General features: G+C 42.4%; 1 protein-coding gene and 6 non-coding genes across 8 annotated transcripts in view; all 7 read right to left on the bottom strand.

Moving 5' to 3' along the window:
- LOC111525117 overlaps positions 1-17,232 on the bottom strand; it is a 45,539-nt gene that overhangs the window by 13,836 nt on the left and 14,471 nt on the right. Inside the window, exons 11-20 of one of the 2 annotated variants that reach the window (XR_002725955.2) lie at positions 16,402-16,654; positions 14,544-14,673; positions 12,312-12,452; positions 10,545-10,688; positions 8,980-9,097; positions 7,625-7,737; positions 7,178-7,337; positions 5,573-5,684; positions 2,531-2,634; positions 235-366 (exon numbers count right to left, since the gene is read on the bottom strand). The gene's annotated coding sequence lies outside the window, so the exon portion shown is untranslated. Of the gene's footprint in view, positions 1-234; positions 367-2,530; positions 2,635-5,572; positions 5,685-7,177; positions 7,338-7,624; positions 7,738-8,404; positions 8,748-8,979; positions 9,098-10,544; positions 10,689-12,311; positions 12,453-14,543; positions 14,674-16,401; positions 16,655-17,232 lie in introns of those variants that run through there. The other variant, XM_023190435.2, reaches the window with a different exon arrangement.
- Positions 4,800-4,891, bottom strand: LOC111525145. The gene has a single exon (XR_002725974.1). It is a non-coding gene; the product is annotated as a small nucleolar RNA SNORD116 (small nucleolar RNA).
- Positions 6,865-6,959, bottom strand: LOC111525143. Its single transcript, XR_002725972.1, has one exon. It is a non-coding gene; the product is annotated as a small nucleolar RNA SNORD116 (small nucleolar RNA).
- On the bottom strand, positions 8,689-8,779 carry LOC111525142. The gene has a single exon (XR_002725971.1). It is a non-coding gene; the product is annotated as a small nucleolar RNA SNORD116 (small nucleolar RNA).
- On the bottom strand, positions 12,158-12,249 carry LOC111525137. The gene has a single exon (XR_002725966.1). It is a non-coding gene; the product is annotated as a small nucleolar RNA SNORD116 (small nucleolar RNA).
- Positions 14,386-14,477, bottom strand: LOC111525201. Its single transcript, XR_002726027.1, has one exon. It is a non-coding gene; the product is annotated as a small nucleolar RNA SNORD116 (small nucleolar RNA).
- On the bottom strand, positions 16,254-16,345 carry LOC111525195. Its single transcript, XR_002726021.1, has one exon. It is a non-coding gene; the product is annotated as a small nucleolar RNA SNORD116 (small nucleolar RNA).

The following is a 17,232-nucleotide window of genomic DNA, read 5'->3' as shown; positions in this document are numbered from 1 at the left end:
ATCAATCAAGGCACATTTATAAAAGGGACCTTGAGTCTGAAATATGTGGCAGACACTGAACATACATCTTTGTGTAACCTGGGGACTTGCCAACTCATGTTATTCAATTACAGAGACCAGCATCACAGCCAGGGACCAGCCTCATGGCAGACCAGAACAGCCAGGGTCTCACTGTCATGGGAGTGTCATGACTCCCAAAGAAGAATGTCTGTGCTTTCAGGACAAAATACTTACCAATATTAGAATTCCCCCTGGCCCTTGAGAATGGGAGGGCAGAATTATTTCCATTACTTTCCTTCATGTCACACCTCAAATAGAAGGAATAAACTCTTTTTACATGAAATCTAGTTCTTCGTCCACATTAACCTTTGAAAAATAGAAAAAAAAATATAGAAAAATAAAAAGTGCAAATGTACATTTGCCAACCATGCAAATAGTGTACATATACAACAGGTTTACTATGCACAAGTACATAAAATATACTAAATTATTTCGCTGGTAGGGTATTCTAATGTTACCTGAAAACAGAGGAAGTATAAAAATACTGGACAAAGGACACAGAAACCTCAGATGACTAACCAGATTATTAGGGCCTCACACCATGTGGATTAACGGACTGCTTGAAAAACCAATTCTAATCTTACTTGCAAAAATAAAATAATAGAACTCACCCAGGACAAATGCACTTACTAAAAATTGCAATATTACCTCTGAAGTGTATTGTTTTCATTGCTAGACAAGGAATCTGTGACGAAGTCAGGTTAGTGGAGCAGCAGTAGGAATTCCATGCAATTCCAGTATTACCTCCAATATGCGAAGCACAATGAGGAAGTAACGAAGTTGACAAACGAAACCCTCATAATTAAAAGAGTTTCATTTGTCAACTTTCTTACTTTCATAATTACTAATGACGGGTTATAGGAAATAAACCATAGATCTTCACTTGCCCACATGGTACGAGAATAAAAATTATGCTCACTCCCTGGAAATGGGTAGTACTGAAAGTCAGTTTTCTAAGACCAAAGGCCTCCGTTAGCATCACACAATAAAACTAGGATCTCCCTTTAAACATCTATGAAACTCACTAATTAAAAAAATGAGTATCAGGCAATGAAATCCACATAAAACTCCATGAACTGAAAATTTAATCATTTTACAATTAGAAATGTTTACTATAGCATCTACTAGAATCCCTCAATCAAATGTCTAAAAAGCTTCTCTTTGAGTGACAGGCAAAACTTAAATTCCAATTTTTGTGATAAGGTCAATAAGGAAATTAAAATATTAAAACTTTCCACAAATAGAAAGTGCCCTTCAATTTCCATATATTCTTTTATTTAATAGATAAAAGCTACTCTTCAATTTCCAAATATTTCCTTTACTTAATAGATAAATAATATACAAACTCATAATACCTTTTGCACTGTCCACCTAATAAACCTGAGAGACTGACCTCACACACAAGATTATAGCACCTAAAAAAATGTGTAAAAGACTCTAGGGTAGGCAAAACCATTTCCCATCGTTCCCTCTACTCTTGTGTAGTTCTGTTTACTATGAGAGTATGGACACTGCCATCCAAACACTGAAAGAAATGCCATATAATCCCCAAAGATATATGTACACAAACATATATAAATACAAACAAACACATACAGACCTCTGTACAATTCATGTGCTATAACCTATGTGAGTGGGTTGTATTCCAATACCACGGGCCATTTTGGTACCAGCTGCTGATCAAACTGAACTCTCTCCACATGTTTGCCTGGCATGGTCCCTGTGCTGGACCTCAGTTCACAGAACTGGCACAGAAGTGGTTTGGTCACTCGTTTTGCTCAGATTCTGAGATCCATTTTTAAGTCTTCATGATCCAGTCACATTTATAAAAGGGACTTTGAACCTGAGATATGTGGCAGACACTGAGCACACAGCTATCTGTCACCAGTGACCCACACTATTCAATCATGGAGACCAGCATCACAGTCAATGACCAGCCCATGGCTGACTGGCATAGCCAGAGTCTCACTGTCATTGTAGTGTCCTGATTCCCTAAGAAAAAACGTTGTTATTTTCAGGACAAAATGCTTTTTAACATGTGAGAATTCCCATGGGGACTTGTGGGTGGGAGGCAGAATTATTCCCTATCCTTTTCCTTCACGTCTCCACATGGGGAAAAAATAAATTCATCTGTATGAAACCCAGTTCTTGGTCCACTTCATTCTGTGGGAAGAGATTATATACATGGGAATGAGAAGTATACATGTTCATTTTTCAAATAAGACAGGAGGCTTTACTATGTAACTATATGTAAAGTATCATGATTTTATTACACTTATAGGATGTTTCTGATGTTATGTAAAGTTGAGGAAAACGTAAAATGGTAAAAGAAACTGAAGGCTCAGATATCTCATAAGAATATTGAATGCCTAATACTATTTGTATTAAGTGACTCCTTGCACATCTAATGAAATTCTCAATTACTTAAACACAAACCACAAAAATAAATTTACTAAAAATTGGATGTTACCTCAGGAGAATATTGTTTTGTTGCCTCCCAGATGAGTTAGCTGGTACAAATGACAAAATCAGCGCATCACTGGTTAAAGTCCACGGAATTCTGTGACAACCAATCTACAAAGTACAGGGGCAGTTAGGAAAGTTGTGAAACAACATTTGCCAAATGAAATATTGTTACAAGCAGTTATAAGAATTAACTTTAGACATTCATTAGACTACATGTATGACAAGACTATACTCACATCTTTGATCAGACTGATACAGATAGAATTTTTTTCTATTCTATTCTATTTTTCTATTCTATACAGATAGAATATTTTCTAGCCATGTCAGTGCGTTCTCAGCACACTGACTTCAAAATTCTTTATTCTATAGCTGGGATATTTCTTTAAACACAGCGAACACAGGGTGCACTATTGTCAGAGAACCTATGTACATCCTCCTATACGCAGGGAATCATTTCTAGATTACTCATGATACTGAACACAATGTAAATACTGTGTAAATAGCTGTTACACTGCGTTTTTTAGGGAATAATGACCAAAGAAAAACACTGCACTTGGCTGGGCACAGTGGCTCACGCTTGTAATCCCAGAACTTTGGGAGACCGAGGCAGGCAGATCACTTGAAGTCAGGAGTTCGAGACCAGCCCAGCCAGCATGGTGAAACCCCATCTCTACTAAAAACACAAAAATTAGCCGGGCGTGGTGGTGGGCACTGGTAATCCCAGCTATTTGGGAGGCTGAGGTAGAAGAATCACTTGAACCCAGGGGGCAGAGGTTGTAGTGAGCTGAGATCATGCGACTCCACTCCAGCCTGGGCGACAGAGTGAAACTCTGTCAAAAAAAAAAAAAGAAAGAAAGAAAAAGACTGTACATGCTCAGTACAGATGAAACGATACAATTTTTTGTCAAATATTTTCAATCCATGGTTAGTTGAAGCTGAAGATGCAGGCCCCATGGAGGAGGACAGCAAACTATATATGAAATTGTTTGCTAAATTAATAGAAAAAAAAAAGAGAAGAAGAAACAACTGGTTCGATCTTAGCAGCTGGGTTGGCAACTGATTAAAATACACTTGGAAGATACCACATGAAATTGCTTCACTTTAGTAAAATGAGAAATAAAACAAAAGACATTTATGCAGCCAACAAACATGAAAAAAGGCTCATCATCACTGGTCATTAGAGAAATGCGAATCAAAACCACAGTGAGACACCATCTCATGCCAGTTATAATGGCGATCATTAAAAAAGTCAGGAAACAACAGATGCTGGAGAGGATGTGGAGAAACAGGAACACTTTTACACTGTTGGTGGGATTGTAAACTAGTTCAACCATTGTGGAAGACAGGGTGGTGATTCCTCTAGGATCTAGAAGTGGAAATACCATTTGATTCAGCAATCCCATTACTAAGTATATACCTAAAGGATTATAAATCATGCTACTATAAAGACACATGCACACATATGTTTATTGCGACACTATTAACAATAGCAAAGACTTGGAACCAACCCAAATGTCCATCAATGATAGACTAGATAAAGAAAATGGGGCACATATACACCATGGAATATACTATGCAGCCATAAAAAAGGGATGAGTTCGTGTCCTTTGCAGGGACATGGATGAAGCTGAAACCATCATTTCAGCAAACTAACAGGAGAACAGACAAGCAAACACCACATGTTCTCACTCATAAGTGGGAGTTGAACAATGAGAACACATGGACACAGGGAGGGGAATATCACATACCAGGGCCTGTCGGCGGGTCAGGCGCTATGGGAGGGATACCACTAGGAGAAATACCTAACGTAGATGATAGGTTGATGGGTGTAGCAAACCACCATGGCACATGTATACCAATGTAACAAAACTGCACGTTCTGCACATGCACCCCAAATAAATAAATAAATAAATAAATAAGAAGTAAAATCTCATAATATCCTTGGATTCTGACCATCTCATCACCCTCACACGGTCAATCAGTAGTTCAAGTAAATGTGAGAACAGACCAAGTATAGGCAGGAACATTTCTCTTGGGTCTCACTGTTCTGCTTTCCCAGGCTCTGTTTCTATGGTATATAGATGCCGCCAACCAAACTCTCAAGAGTTTCCATGTTACCCTACAATTGAATTTTTATACACAAATGTAAAATTCATTTCCTCCAATAAATGCCCTCAAGTGGTTTTCAAATACCCCAGTCCCTGTGGTTGCTTCTAACTGACCAACTAGTTGCAACTCCAGGCAACACGTTTGACTGGAGTGGTCTCTGTGCTGGACCTCAGCTCACAGAAGTGGTACAGAAGTGTTTTGGTCACTCATTTTGTTCAGATTTAAATTAGATCAATCTTTAAGTCATCATCGATCCAGGCACATTTTAAAAAGGAATCTTGAGTCTGAGATATGTGACAGACACTGATCACACAGCTTTCTGTCACCCTGGGACATGCTGACCCACACTATTTAATCATAGAGACCAGCATCACTGTCAATGGTCAGCCCCCTGGCAGACTAGCATAGCCAGGGTCCCATGGTCACTGGAGTGTCATGATCTCTTAACAGGATGTCAGTATTTTAAGGATAAAATGCTTACCATGGGAAAATTCCTACTGGTCCCTAAGGACAGAAAGCAGAATTAGTCCCATTACTTTCCATCATATTACAACATAAGGAAACAATAAACTTGGCCATATAAAATGTAAAACGCAGTTTTGGTCTGCATCATCTTGTGAGAAGCGATTTTATATATATATATATATACACACACACACACACACACACACGCACACCCGTCCATTTTTTAAAGTTTGTATAAGGCGAAAGGTTTCATTATTAATCAGCATAGAAAATATACTAATTTGTAACTCTTGGAAATGTTTTAAATGTTACCCAAAGTACAGAGAAGAAAAAAATCTTAAGGGAAACTGATGCTTCAGATAGCGCATCAGATTAATAATTCCTAACACTGTATTAACCTATTGTTCACAAAACCAAATCACTGACAGTTTTAAAAATAATAAAAATAAATTTAGTAAAAATTGGATACTACCTCAGGAGTGTGTTGTTCTGTTTCCTCCCAAATTAGTTAACTGGTACAAATGACAAAATTAGCCCTTCACTGGTTCAGTGGTAAAATTTCGTGGAATTGTATCTCACCCAATCTACAAAGTGTAGAGGAAATTAGGGAAGTTATGAAACAAAATTTGCCAAATGGAATATTTACTTACAAGGGAATATAAGAATTCACACTAGACACTCACTGGACTATCCAATGAATGACAAGAAAAATTATTCTTACATCTTTGATCACTATACAATATAAACTTTTTTAAAAATGAGACATTAGTCTCAAAGCTCCCCTGGCATCCCCAATCAAAAGCATTTATTACAATTAGGATATCTCTTCAAACACAACGGAAACCTTTGACGATATATGAATACAGCCAATGAAATCTATGTAAAAAAGAATTTGAAATATAATCTAAGTTTATTTGAGGCAGCATATTGTTGAAACCAGCACTCAAATATAAACAGTGGTTTGCTTTTTCATAAGAAAAATTAAAATCGAAAAAACAAGTGATGCAATCCTAGGGGCTGAATTGGCAAGAAAATTAAAATACACTGCAATAGTCTACTTAGAGTACCTTTTTTTCAATTTCCATGTAATTGTTTCACTTAATTGGAAATAAAAAGTAAGGCCAGGCATGGCAGCTCATGCCTGTAATTCCAACACTTTGGGAGGCTGTGGTGGGTGGATCACCCGAGGTCGGGAGTTTGAGACCAGCCTGGCCAATATGGTGACACTCCATGTCTACTACAAATACAAAAATTAGCCAGGAGTGGTGGCGGGCACCTGTAATCCCAGCTACTGGGGAAGCTGAGGCAGGAGAATCTCTTGAACCCAGGAGGCGGAGGTTGCAGTGAGCCGAGACTGTGTCACTGTACTCCAGCCTGGGCAACAGAATGACACTCCATCTCAAAAAAAAGTAAAATCTCATTATTATCTTTGGATTTGGATATTGACCCTCTCATTACCCTCAAGAGACTGATCATCAACCAGAAAATTCTGCGAGCTCAAACAAATGTGTGAATGGCTCAAGGGTAGGTGTAATAACGTCCCTTGAGTCTCATTTTGTCCTGGTTCCCCAGGGTCCACCAACTGTTTCCATAAATGCTGCCAAGCAAGTACAAAGAGACTTGCTATGTCAAACCACAGTTGGATATTTACAGACCTGAGAACAATCCATTTGCTCTAATATATATGGGTAGGTTAGTTTTCCAATACCCTAGTCCCTGTAAACTCACTCCCTCCTCATGTTTGCCTGGCATGGTCCCAGTGCTGGACCTCAGCTCACAGAAGTGGCACAGAAATGATTTGGTCACTCATTTTGTTCAGATTCCGATGAGATCCATTTTTTTATAGTCATCATCGATCCAGGCACATTTATAAAAGGGACCTTGAGTCTGAGATATGTGGCAGACATTAAGCACATTGGTCACTGAGACACACCGACCCACACCATTCAATCATGGAGACCAAGATCACAGTCAATGACCAGCCCATGGTGGACTAGCATAGCCAGAGTCTCATGGTTACCAGAGTGTTACAATTCCCTAAGAGGAAATGTTGGTATTCTCAGGACAAAAGGCTTACCAATATTAGAGTTCCCACTGGCCCTTGAGGATGGGAAGGCAGCAGTAGTCCCAATACCTTCTTTCCTTCTTGTCTTGCCTCAAAGGAAGAATAAATTCATCCATATGAAACCCAGTTCTTGGTCTATGCTGTGCTGTCGGAAGAGCGTATGTATATGAATCTGAGAAGCATACATAGACAATTTTTAGCCTTGCATAAGACAGGATGTTTCACTATTAACATATATGGAATATACACTAACTTATAACTCCTGTTGGACATTTCATGTTATTTGAAGCAGAGAAAAGAACAAAATCTTTAAAAAAAGAGATTGATGCCTCAGTTCATCAGAATATGAATGTCTGAAACTGTCAGTATTAACCAATTCTTTGTGAACCTAAATTCTTGAGTACTTAAAAAGAATAAAAATAACTCACAAAAATAAATTCACTAAAAATGGAATGTTACCTTAGAAGTGGTATTGGTGTGCTTCTTCACAGCTACATTAGCTGGTACAAATGTCAAAATTAGCACTTCACTGGTTTGGCAATGAAATTCCATGGAATTCTATCTCGCCCAATCTACAGAGTACAGGGGAAATTAGGAAAGGTGTGAAACAAAATTTGCTTAATGAACTATTGTGTTATAAGCAGTTATAAGAATTCACATTAGATACTCATTGGACCATCTGTATAACAAGAACAAGTATGCTCACGTCTTTGATGGAAATTGTATGGAAATAATGTTTTCTAAAACATTTATCCCGAAGTACCTCCAGCACACACCCTTCAAAATCATTTATTACAACTTTTAAATAATACAGTGGTCACACATGGAGGACATATGAAAGTAGACAATGAAATCCACGTGAAAATCCAAGAATTTGAAATACCACTTCTAAAAATGTTTGCTGTAACACGTAGTGGAAACCAGCACTGAACCATGTATTAAATAGCTTGCTTGGTTGATGGGAAAACAAAAAAGAAACAGCTGTTTCAATCCTTGTGACTGGGTTGGCAATCAAATGAAAATATATGGTAAGATTTCATATATTTATATCTTATATGATACAAATATCTTATATTTCATATGCTTCATATATTTCATATAAGATATTTATTCTTTAATTTCCATGCGATTATTTCCCTTAAAAGGAAATGAGAAGTAAAAACTCATGATGTCTTTGAATGCTGACAACTCTTCACCATCAAGCAACAAATCATCAACCAGAATATTCTGGGCACTCACACAAATGTCTGAATGGTTTATGGGTTTGCACAATAATTTCCTGTAAATCCCGTAACTCCTGCGCTGGCTCCCCAGTGTCTGGTTACTGCAGTGTACGGATGCTACCAGCCAAGCACTTGAAGAGTCTCCATCTTACCCCCAACCACGTATTGGTAGGTAACTGTGCAATAATTTCCTCTACTGTACGTGAGCTGGTTAGTTTTCTAATTCCACAGGCCGCTTTGGTACCAGTGCTGACCAAACTGAACACCCTCCTCGTGTGTGTCTGCCACGGCCCCTGTGCTGGACCTCAGCTCACAGAAGTGGCACAAAAGTGATTTGGTCACTCATTTTGTTCAGAGATTCCGATGAGAATTTTTAAGTCATCATCGATCCAGGCACATTTATAAAAGGGACCTTGAGCCTGAGACTTGCGGCAGACACTGAGCACACAGCTGTCACCTTTGGAGGCATGGAGACCAGCATCACAGTCAATGACCAGTCCAGGCTGATGAGCACAGCCAGGGTCACATGGTCACTGCAGCGTCATGATCCCCTAAGAGGAAATGCTGGTATTCTCAAGACAAAATGCTTACCAATATCACATTTTGAGGGTTTTATGTCAGACTTTTCCATGATACACTCCATTCTGTCACTTTTTGAGGTTAAAAAAAATAACTTTCCTATGAAAATCTGTGCTGGTTCCACAATGAACTACAAGGATAGAGAAAAAGTGAGCAAAGATGTGCAACACAGACATTCACCATTCAAATGGCCTGGGGATCCCCACGCTGCAGCCCTTCTCACATGCAGAGCTTCAGTGTTCCCTACACTGGAGAATCCCCTCCCACACTTCATGAAGCTAGTGGCTGGTTGACCCATGTTATCCCGTATGATAGAGCTGCCTGACCCAGGATGCTCTCTTCCTTCCTGTGGTCCAGAGTCTCCTCCCCCTACATAGAGATACCCGGCATCTCGAAGTACAGAAAACCCTTCGTCATCTCAGGAAGTACCAATAGGCATGAGTTGGGGGACCGGCAACATCAGATAAACTAAGGGATCAAAACAGCGCCCCCCTCAGCTCTGATAGCAAGACTGCCTATGAAAACATGGCCTACAAATGTAGGACAGGACATTCAAATTAAACCGAAACAGGGCACATGCCTGCTAAAATAAAACATTTGAATAGATTCAGATTCCCCTAAGTTAAAAAGGAAAAAAAATGCAGGATAAACTAAAACATTACCCATCTAACAAGAACTGGAAAAATCACAATTAGAAGGATCATACACAGGATGAGAAAAGACAGTTAACCAATCCAACCTCAAAATTAACCAAATGTTGTGCTTATCTGAAGAAGTTAAAAACAGTCACGGTAAAAATGCTTTGGCAAATAATTATAAAGCTTATTGAAAAAAGTAAAAAAGTAGAAGTCTCAGAGAGGTAGTAGTGGTTTTTTGTTTTTTTAAAGAACCAAGTGAAAAAATAGAACTGAAAATTTCAAAAATAATAGTGATTAAGTGAATTTAGAATAGAACAATCAAATTTAGCTAATCTAGACAAGAAAGAAAATACTCTGAAAAAAAAAAAAGAACACAGTTTCATGGATCTGTGTGTGACATGGAGACATGAGGTTGAAAATAATTATAATATTCTTTTTGTTTTTTTTTTTTTTTTTTAGACAGAGTCTCTGTTGCCCAGGTTAGAGTGCAGTGACATGATCTTAGCTTGCTGCAACCTCTGCATCCCAGGATCAGGTGATTCTCTTGCCTCAGTCTCCCGAGTAACTGGGACTATAGGCGCACAACACCATGCATGGTTAATTTTTGTATTTTGTATTTTTAGTAGAGACGGGGTTTTGCCCTGTTGGCCAGGATGGTCGTGATCTCCTGACCTCATGATCTGCCCACCTCGGCCTCCCAAAGTGCTGGGATTAGAGGCGTGAGTCACTGCGCCCAGCCGGCAGTCACAGATTTTAGATTGGAAATTAAATCCCATATTGTGCTCACTGAAACGTGAACACAATGGATAAATCAAACCATCACAAGAATACATGCAAGACATCTATACAGGTGAAAACAAGAATTTTATCCCCCAAAATGCCTGCACACAAAGAAGTATGGTAGGACAGAAGTCCAAGTCTAGATATGAAACACCGTACCCGGAATTATCTGTGGGAGGCAGAGCTGCGCCCATGGTTTACCTACGCCTCTCTGGGAAACACAACCATCCTGGAAACCGAAGCACGTCTTCTAGGCTCCCCTTTCCGACTCTTTAACAGAACTCAGAGAAAAACCTTGAAGATCTACAGAAAAAAAAAAAAAGCCAACAAACCACAGATAAAGTCAACTAAGTATTATACAAATAATTAGCATAACTGGAAACTGTTCCAGCTTTACAGCACAATCTTTTGGATTATTCCTCCAGAGATAAAAAAAAATATATAAGTGGTTAAACATTTTGTGACTTGAGTGTAAGAGAAAATGACATCACTGAATACAGTCACACAAGCACTGACCCCAATTCAAGGTAACACCTATCACTGACATGCACATTTGGTCCCTTACCAAAATAAGAAGAGGCTATGTTGCAAACCATGTTGGTGTATCTTCTAAAGCCAGAAGAGGCAAAAAATCATGAAGATATATTAGAACACCAACAGTACAGGAAAAGGACAAGTCTTCTTTCTATGCAACTCCATACTCTCTTCCATATGCGATCTGTATCTGCACTGGAAGCATATCAAATTGAAGTCCACATTTAAACAGAAAAGGTATATGCACAAACAAAAATGAAACGGAGTATTTCTTGTAGGATCCTCTTGGTTTCACTGCTTTTTCTCTTATTCTGACCAGTGGCCGAGTATAGCTGGCAACTTCGAAGAGTAATGACAAATAGGAAGAGACAAGCACTCCTCCGCCACTGTGTTAGCTATTGACGTGGTGGGTAAAATGGAAAACGGAGGGTCTCTGCAGAGGGATGCTTAGGGAGCCCACAGCCACAGTCCTCCAAACTGGGGAGTCCTCTGTGGATGCAGAAGCAGCAACTCCAAGTCCTACCTGCTGAAGTCAGAAATGGAGAAAAAAGAGGAAGAAAAAAAAAGAAAAAGGAAAATCAGGCAGAGCCACTTTCCTCAAACTGGCTGGGGCTCCAGGTGGCCTGTGGCGGCAGCAGTGGCAACAGAAGTAGGAAACATGGTAAGGAGCACAGGCCAGGCCAGGCACATGCGGCTCATACAGGCAGACAGCGTGCTTCATTTGCTTGTGCAGGTATTCACCTTGGAGGGCCAAAAAAGGGCCTTTCAGGTTCTCCCTAATGGATATATGCACACCGTCCTACTTACTAAGGTTTATGGCCAGAAGCCTGGCCATCTTGGGTGATATGCCTAGCATTCACTGGGAACATTATGTGGATAATAGTCTACTAAATTCCACACATTTAAGTCTTCTGAAGAAACTGACTTCCTCTAAGGGATGAGAGAAAGCAGAGCTAGGACATGTCAAACCTGGCCATGCAGAGACAGGCTACCAGCTAACTCTTCCTGTGCCACAGGCACACTCCCCTGCTCCTGCATGCAGTATGTGTGCTACCCTGCCCTCACAGAGAGAAATCCTTCACACAAGGAACCTCCTGTGCACAGGAGGCCGCACTCCCCTGCGACTCCCTTTGCCCAAAGGGGACCCCATCCTAAGGCTGGACAAACTCCTCAATGTAACCTTCGTCAACAAATGGAAGTGTTCCCTCTCTACCTACCCTCTGTTGGAGCCATGTGCCAGACCTCAGTTCAATGAGGATGACGGTATAGAGTTTTCACTCATTTTGTTCAGCTTTCCAAGGAATGCATGTATAAAAGTCATCACTCATCCATGCACAGTCTTTGTACCTACAAAGATGGAATATCAGAAGATTTTGGAAAATGGACATTTACCATCCTGAGGGGTCCACCAGCTCCTGAAGAAGCCCATGCCACATGTGCCGCACGTGCCCAGGGGCTCCCCACCATCTCCAGGAATCTCCCAAGACAAAGATCATCCATCGTAGCCTGTGGCCCTCTTCCATGCCAGACCACCTAGGAATTAGAGGCAAAACAGGTGTGCTTGAGAAAGGCAAGCAGGTACACAGGTCTCAAGGGCCATGCCATTCATTCCATTGTGGTGCATCCTGTACTTACTTCCCACAGGCTACTACAGAAGGAACCAGAGGCACTATAATTTGTGGGTGTGGTCACGTTTAGTAACACCTAAATTTTGCTGACAGCCATGAGTGACAAGATACAAACAAACCCATTGCTTCACGCAGTTAAAAATAACTACAAACCTTTGTAGGTCTGCAATGCTTGTAACAAAGGTCTGGTATTCCAAGAACCATTGCCAGCGATCAAGGAACATATTTCAAAGGCTCACTAATCCAAGATTGGGCAGAAAAGTAGACTATAACCTGACAATTTCATCTGTGCTACAAACCAGAATCTGCTTTCTGCTAGAAAGCAGAATTTATAGAAAAGAAAATGGTGTGTTAAAGAAACAAATTAAAACACTCGAGAAAAATCCTTGCACTTAAAACGTGAATGATGGTTTTACAGAGGCTCTGAACGGCAGGAATGAGGGGCCCTGTGTAAGGGAAAAGTTGGCCTGTGAACGTCTGCTGGACACAGAGAGTCCAATGGGAGCCTTGCAGATACAGAAAATTATCCAACACTGCCTTGATATTGGACACAAGTCCACATGGGATACCCTAATTTTGTCACACAACCCCTGGGCAGTGAATCCTGCAATAAGATTTAGAAAGAAAACTGCCTTTGACCTTAGGCAGGAGGTCAACACTGCCCCAAACCTGACCCCTAATGTACTTCTTGTTAAGGAGCCCCAAGAGAGGTGTCCACAATGACCAGACAGTGCCCCCAAAACAATGGAACTCCAGTAGCACTAGGATAGCAGAATGACCCAGACTTAGCACTGCAGGGAGTACTGGGACAACCACAAGGACACGAAATATCAAAAAAAGACCTCCTGAAAAAGTTTCTGGATCACTGAGATTATTGCAGAAAGAAGAGATTGACACCAGACTTACTAGGTAGGAGAGAATAGGGACACTTACGTACACCAATATATTTTGGCTTTGCTGCTGTTCACCTGAGCTACCATCTACACTGCTGTTATATCACCACACTTAATGTTGGGATAACCACAACATTTTTTTTTCTGATATTGACCCGATATACTCCAATAAAGTGTTCCCTGGAGAAAAACATGTGACTGGGACGGAGCAAAGACTGCCAGGAAACAAAAGCAATCTGCAGAAAGGCCCTCCCATGCAGACATCAGATCATATTCCATTCCCAGCACCCCAAGGCCAACATGGCATTTGTGATGTGCAGAACACACTCACAAATGTGGCTGACCATCCCCGTCTCAGGGCACCAAGTCAATACATGCATGGCGCCTTCTCACTCCCACCTGGAGGAACATCTCCAGTCATGGGATTTCGGTTTCTCCCGGGGACACACATCATTAATGGAGCCGATCCACAGGATATTCTCCAGAAAGAAAATAAGCATCACTAACCTCCTCACAACTGACTTCCACAAAAACACCACGGGCACTAAAAAGTCCTCAGCCATGAGATAAATGAGCCAAAGAACAGCAAAGGTGTGGCCTTGGGCTCTCCTCCCAACCACAAGGAGCTACCTACCTCTGGGGGACAAGGGAACCCAGAGCCAGCACTCAAGGACAAACCTGGCCACGCAGAGGAGGGTTACCGGCTAACTCTTCTGTGCCACCTGCACATTCCCCTAGTCCCGCAGACAACGTGTATGCTGCCCCAGCCTCACAGAGAGACAGCCTTCACACAAGGAATCTCCTCTGCACAGGAGCGCCTACTGCCCCGTGACTCCCTCTGACCCAAAGTGGACCCCATTCCAAGCCTGGATGGATGGCTCAGCGCTACCTGCATCAACAAATGGAAGTTGTCCCTCTCTCTAGCCCCAGTTGGAGCCATGTGCTGGACCTCAGTTTGATGAGGACGACGGTATAGAGTTTTCACTCATTTTGTTCAGCTTTCCAAGGAATGCATGTATTGAGGTCATCATCGATCCATGCACAGTCTTTATCCCTACAAAGAAGGAACATCAGGGGCTTTTGGAAAACGGACATTTACCAACCTGTGGGATCCACCAGCACCCGAGGGAGACCACATTCCACATGTCAAGGGGCTCCCTGCCATCTCGATGGATCTCCCAAGATGAAGACTGTCCCTCGTAGCCACTGGCCTTACTTCCATTGCCACAACTCCTGGGAAGTGCAGAGGAAAAACAGGTGTTCTTCAGAACGGCAGGCAGGCACACGTGTCAAAAGGGCCAGGCCATTCGATTCACTGTGGTGTATCCTATATGTACTTCCCACAGGCTACTGCCCTTCTGGGATGGGTGTATGGGTCTACCCAGGAACGAAGATATCAGGCATGTGTTAATTTTGAAGGCACCATCAAGCTACAGAGCCCTAAGTGTAAGAACTCTCTCAAAAGCACTCATTTGCCACAACTGACTCAAAAGCCCTCCTCTTGGTCATCAGAGAAGACAAAGGCCACAGGGCTATTTAAATGAGGAGAGTTTTGGGGAAAAACTCTTACATTACAAAAGGCAATTTTCCTTCAGTCTTGAAGACTTTTCACCCTGGGCTACTTCAACACTTCTCAGATTGAGAAAAACGTTCAATAACAACTTAACCTCTACCTCAGCGTCTTCCTCACAGGTGCAGCTCAGAGACCCAGAGGAGCACCAGACACACTGACTCCCACAGGGCTTCTAAGGCACTGTGGCTGAGAACACCACACATTTTAAGGCACTTTCCTATGAACATGGCCACACAGTCCAAAACCTATGCATCACTGCCTGTGGACACTAGCCCTGTCCTACAACAAGATGACTATTTCACAAAGGAGACTGCTAGGAAGCATGAGGAGCAATCAGAAAATAACCTAACATCATGAACCACTACGGTATTTAAGCACAGAGGCCTTCTTGGACCACCAGGGAGTAGAGATCACCAGAATACGGGAAGTCACACTCTTACAATCAGGCAGGTTGACTGCATCGAGGTGCCCGAGCGGTTCATAGGCAAAGTATGCACAACCCAGGATGGGTAGAAACCCTGGGCCAATATAAGCTCAAATGCCTAATGGAGACAAGCATCTCAGAGACGGTCCTGAACACAGACCTTCCAAACCAAGTCAGTCTGAGGAGCTGCAGAAGCATGTGGACCTGCAGTCACATTCCTGTCCCAGCACCCTGAGGTCATCATGAAATGAAACGTGGGCACCCTACAATGTCTGAAAGAGGCCCACAGTCATCACTCCACGACCTGCATGGAATGCCGTCCAGTAAATGCACGTGCAGGCCTCTCCCCTTCCCGCTGCCAAGACCCGTCAGGGGCGATGGGACGGGTTTCCTCCTAGGGACATACAAGTTCAACGTGGATACCCTCTCTGGGCTCCTCTGCAGAAAGCAAATCAGCATCACCATCCTCCTGAGGACTGCCTGCCCCCACTGCTACCCAAACACCATGGGAACTCCCACGTCCCCAGAGGAGGATGAAAGTGAACCAAAGAAGTGCCCAGGAACAACACTGTGCTGTCTGCCCATGCAGAAGCCACGGTCTTCCTCGGGGGAGAGCAGGGCCCAAGGAGTATGAATCAAGAACACACACAGCCGCACAGAGGGAAGTGCTTCAACCCAGCTGTCTCTCAGCCACGGAAGGCCACAATGCCCGGCTGCTCCACTTCGCCCAAAGACGATGCCATCCCAAGTGGTGACACAGCCCGTGTCAACAAACGGATGTTGTCCCTCTCTCTAGCCCCTGACGAGCAGTGTGCTGGACCTCAGTTCGACGAGGATGACGGTATAGAGTTTTCACTCATTTTGTTCAGCTTTCCAAGGAATGTATATATGGAAGTCATCATCGATCCAGTCTTTGCCCCTGCAAATGAGGAAAATCAGCATGCTTCAGGAAGGAATCACTTACACTCAGGAGGGTTCCATCAGCCTCCAAAGGAGCCCACACTCCACGTGTCCCCGGACTTCCGCCATCTCCCAGGATCACACGAGATGACAATCATCCCTTGCTAACATGAGCCTGCTTTTTACACCAACACCACTGGGGAGATGTAGAGAAAACACGGACGTGTATCAGAAAGGCAGGCATGTGCACAGGTTCCAACGGCCACGTCATCCAGCCCGCTGCGATACATTTGCTGTCCACCTGTCTCTGGCCTCATCTGTTCAAAAACACAGAAATGCATGGACACAGGGATGCTCGTCTGGGGGTCAGGTGCCTTCAGAGTACATCATCCCACTAAAGAGCATGTTTAGCATCCTTCTCAATATCGTTGCTTCAATACCTACAATCATGCTCACAAAGCCTTGGGGCCCTGGACCCCCAACGAGAAAAGCTTTAACCTGTTATCTATACTGGGTTTAGGATAAGCCAAAGACTCCTTGGGTATCAGAACCAATGAGCGGAAGCTCACTTGTTCATGCAATGTACATGTCCCCCAAACACATGGGACAAACACGGGCACATAGGCTACGCCCGGTGACCAAAACTCTAATGTCCTCAACCAAGGACAAAGTTAGCCAACAAATGACAAAGATGTGGCCTTGTACTCTCCTCCCAACCAGACAGATTGTCTTCTTCCAGGGGACCTGAGTACTCAGAACAAGGACTCAAGAACACATTGGTAACCAGAGTAGGCTACCAGCTAACTCTTGCTAGGCCACGTGGACATTCACCCAGTCCTACAGACAACGCATGTGTCACCCACCCTCACTGACAAAGTCCTTCAAACAAGAAATT

Source organism: Piliocolobus tephrosceles, chromosome 6 (genome assembly GCF_002776525.5).
Source record: "Piliocolobus tephrosceles isolate RC106 chromosome 6, ASM277652v3, whole genome shotgun sequence".
In the NCBI taxonomy this organism is placed as follows: domain Eukaryota; kingdom Metazoa; phylum Chordata; class Mammalia; order Primates; family Cercopithecidae; genus Piliocolobus; species Piliocolobus tephrosceles.
This window is presented reverse-complemented; position numbering and strand designations above follow the sequence as displayed.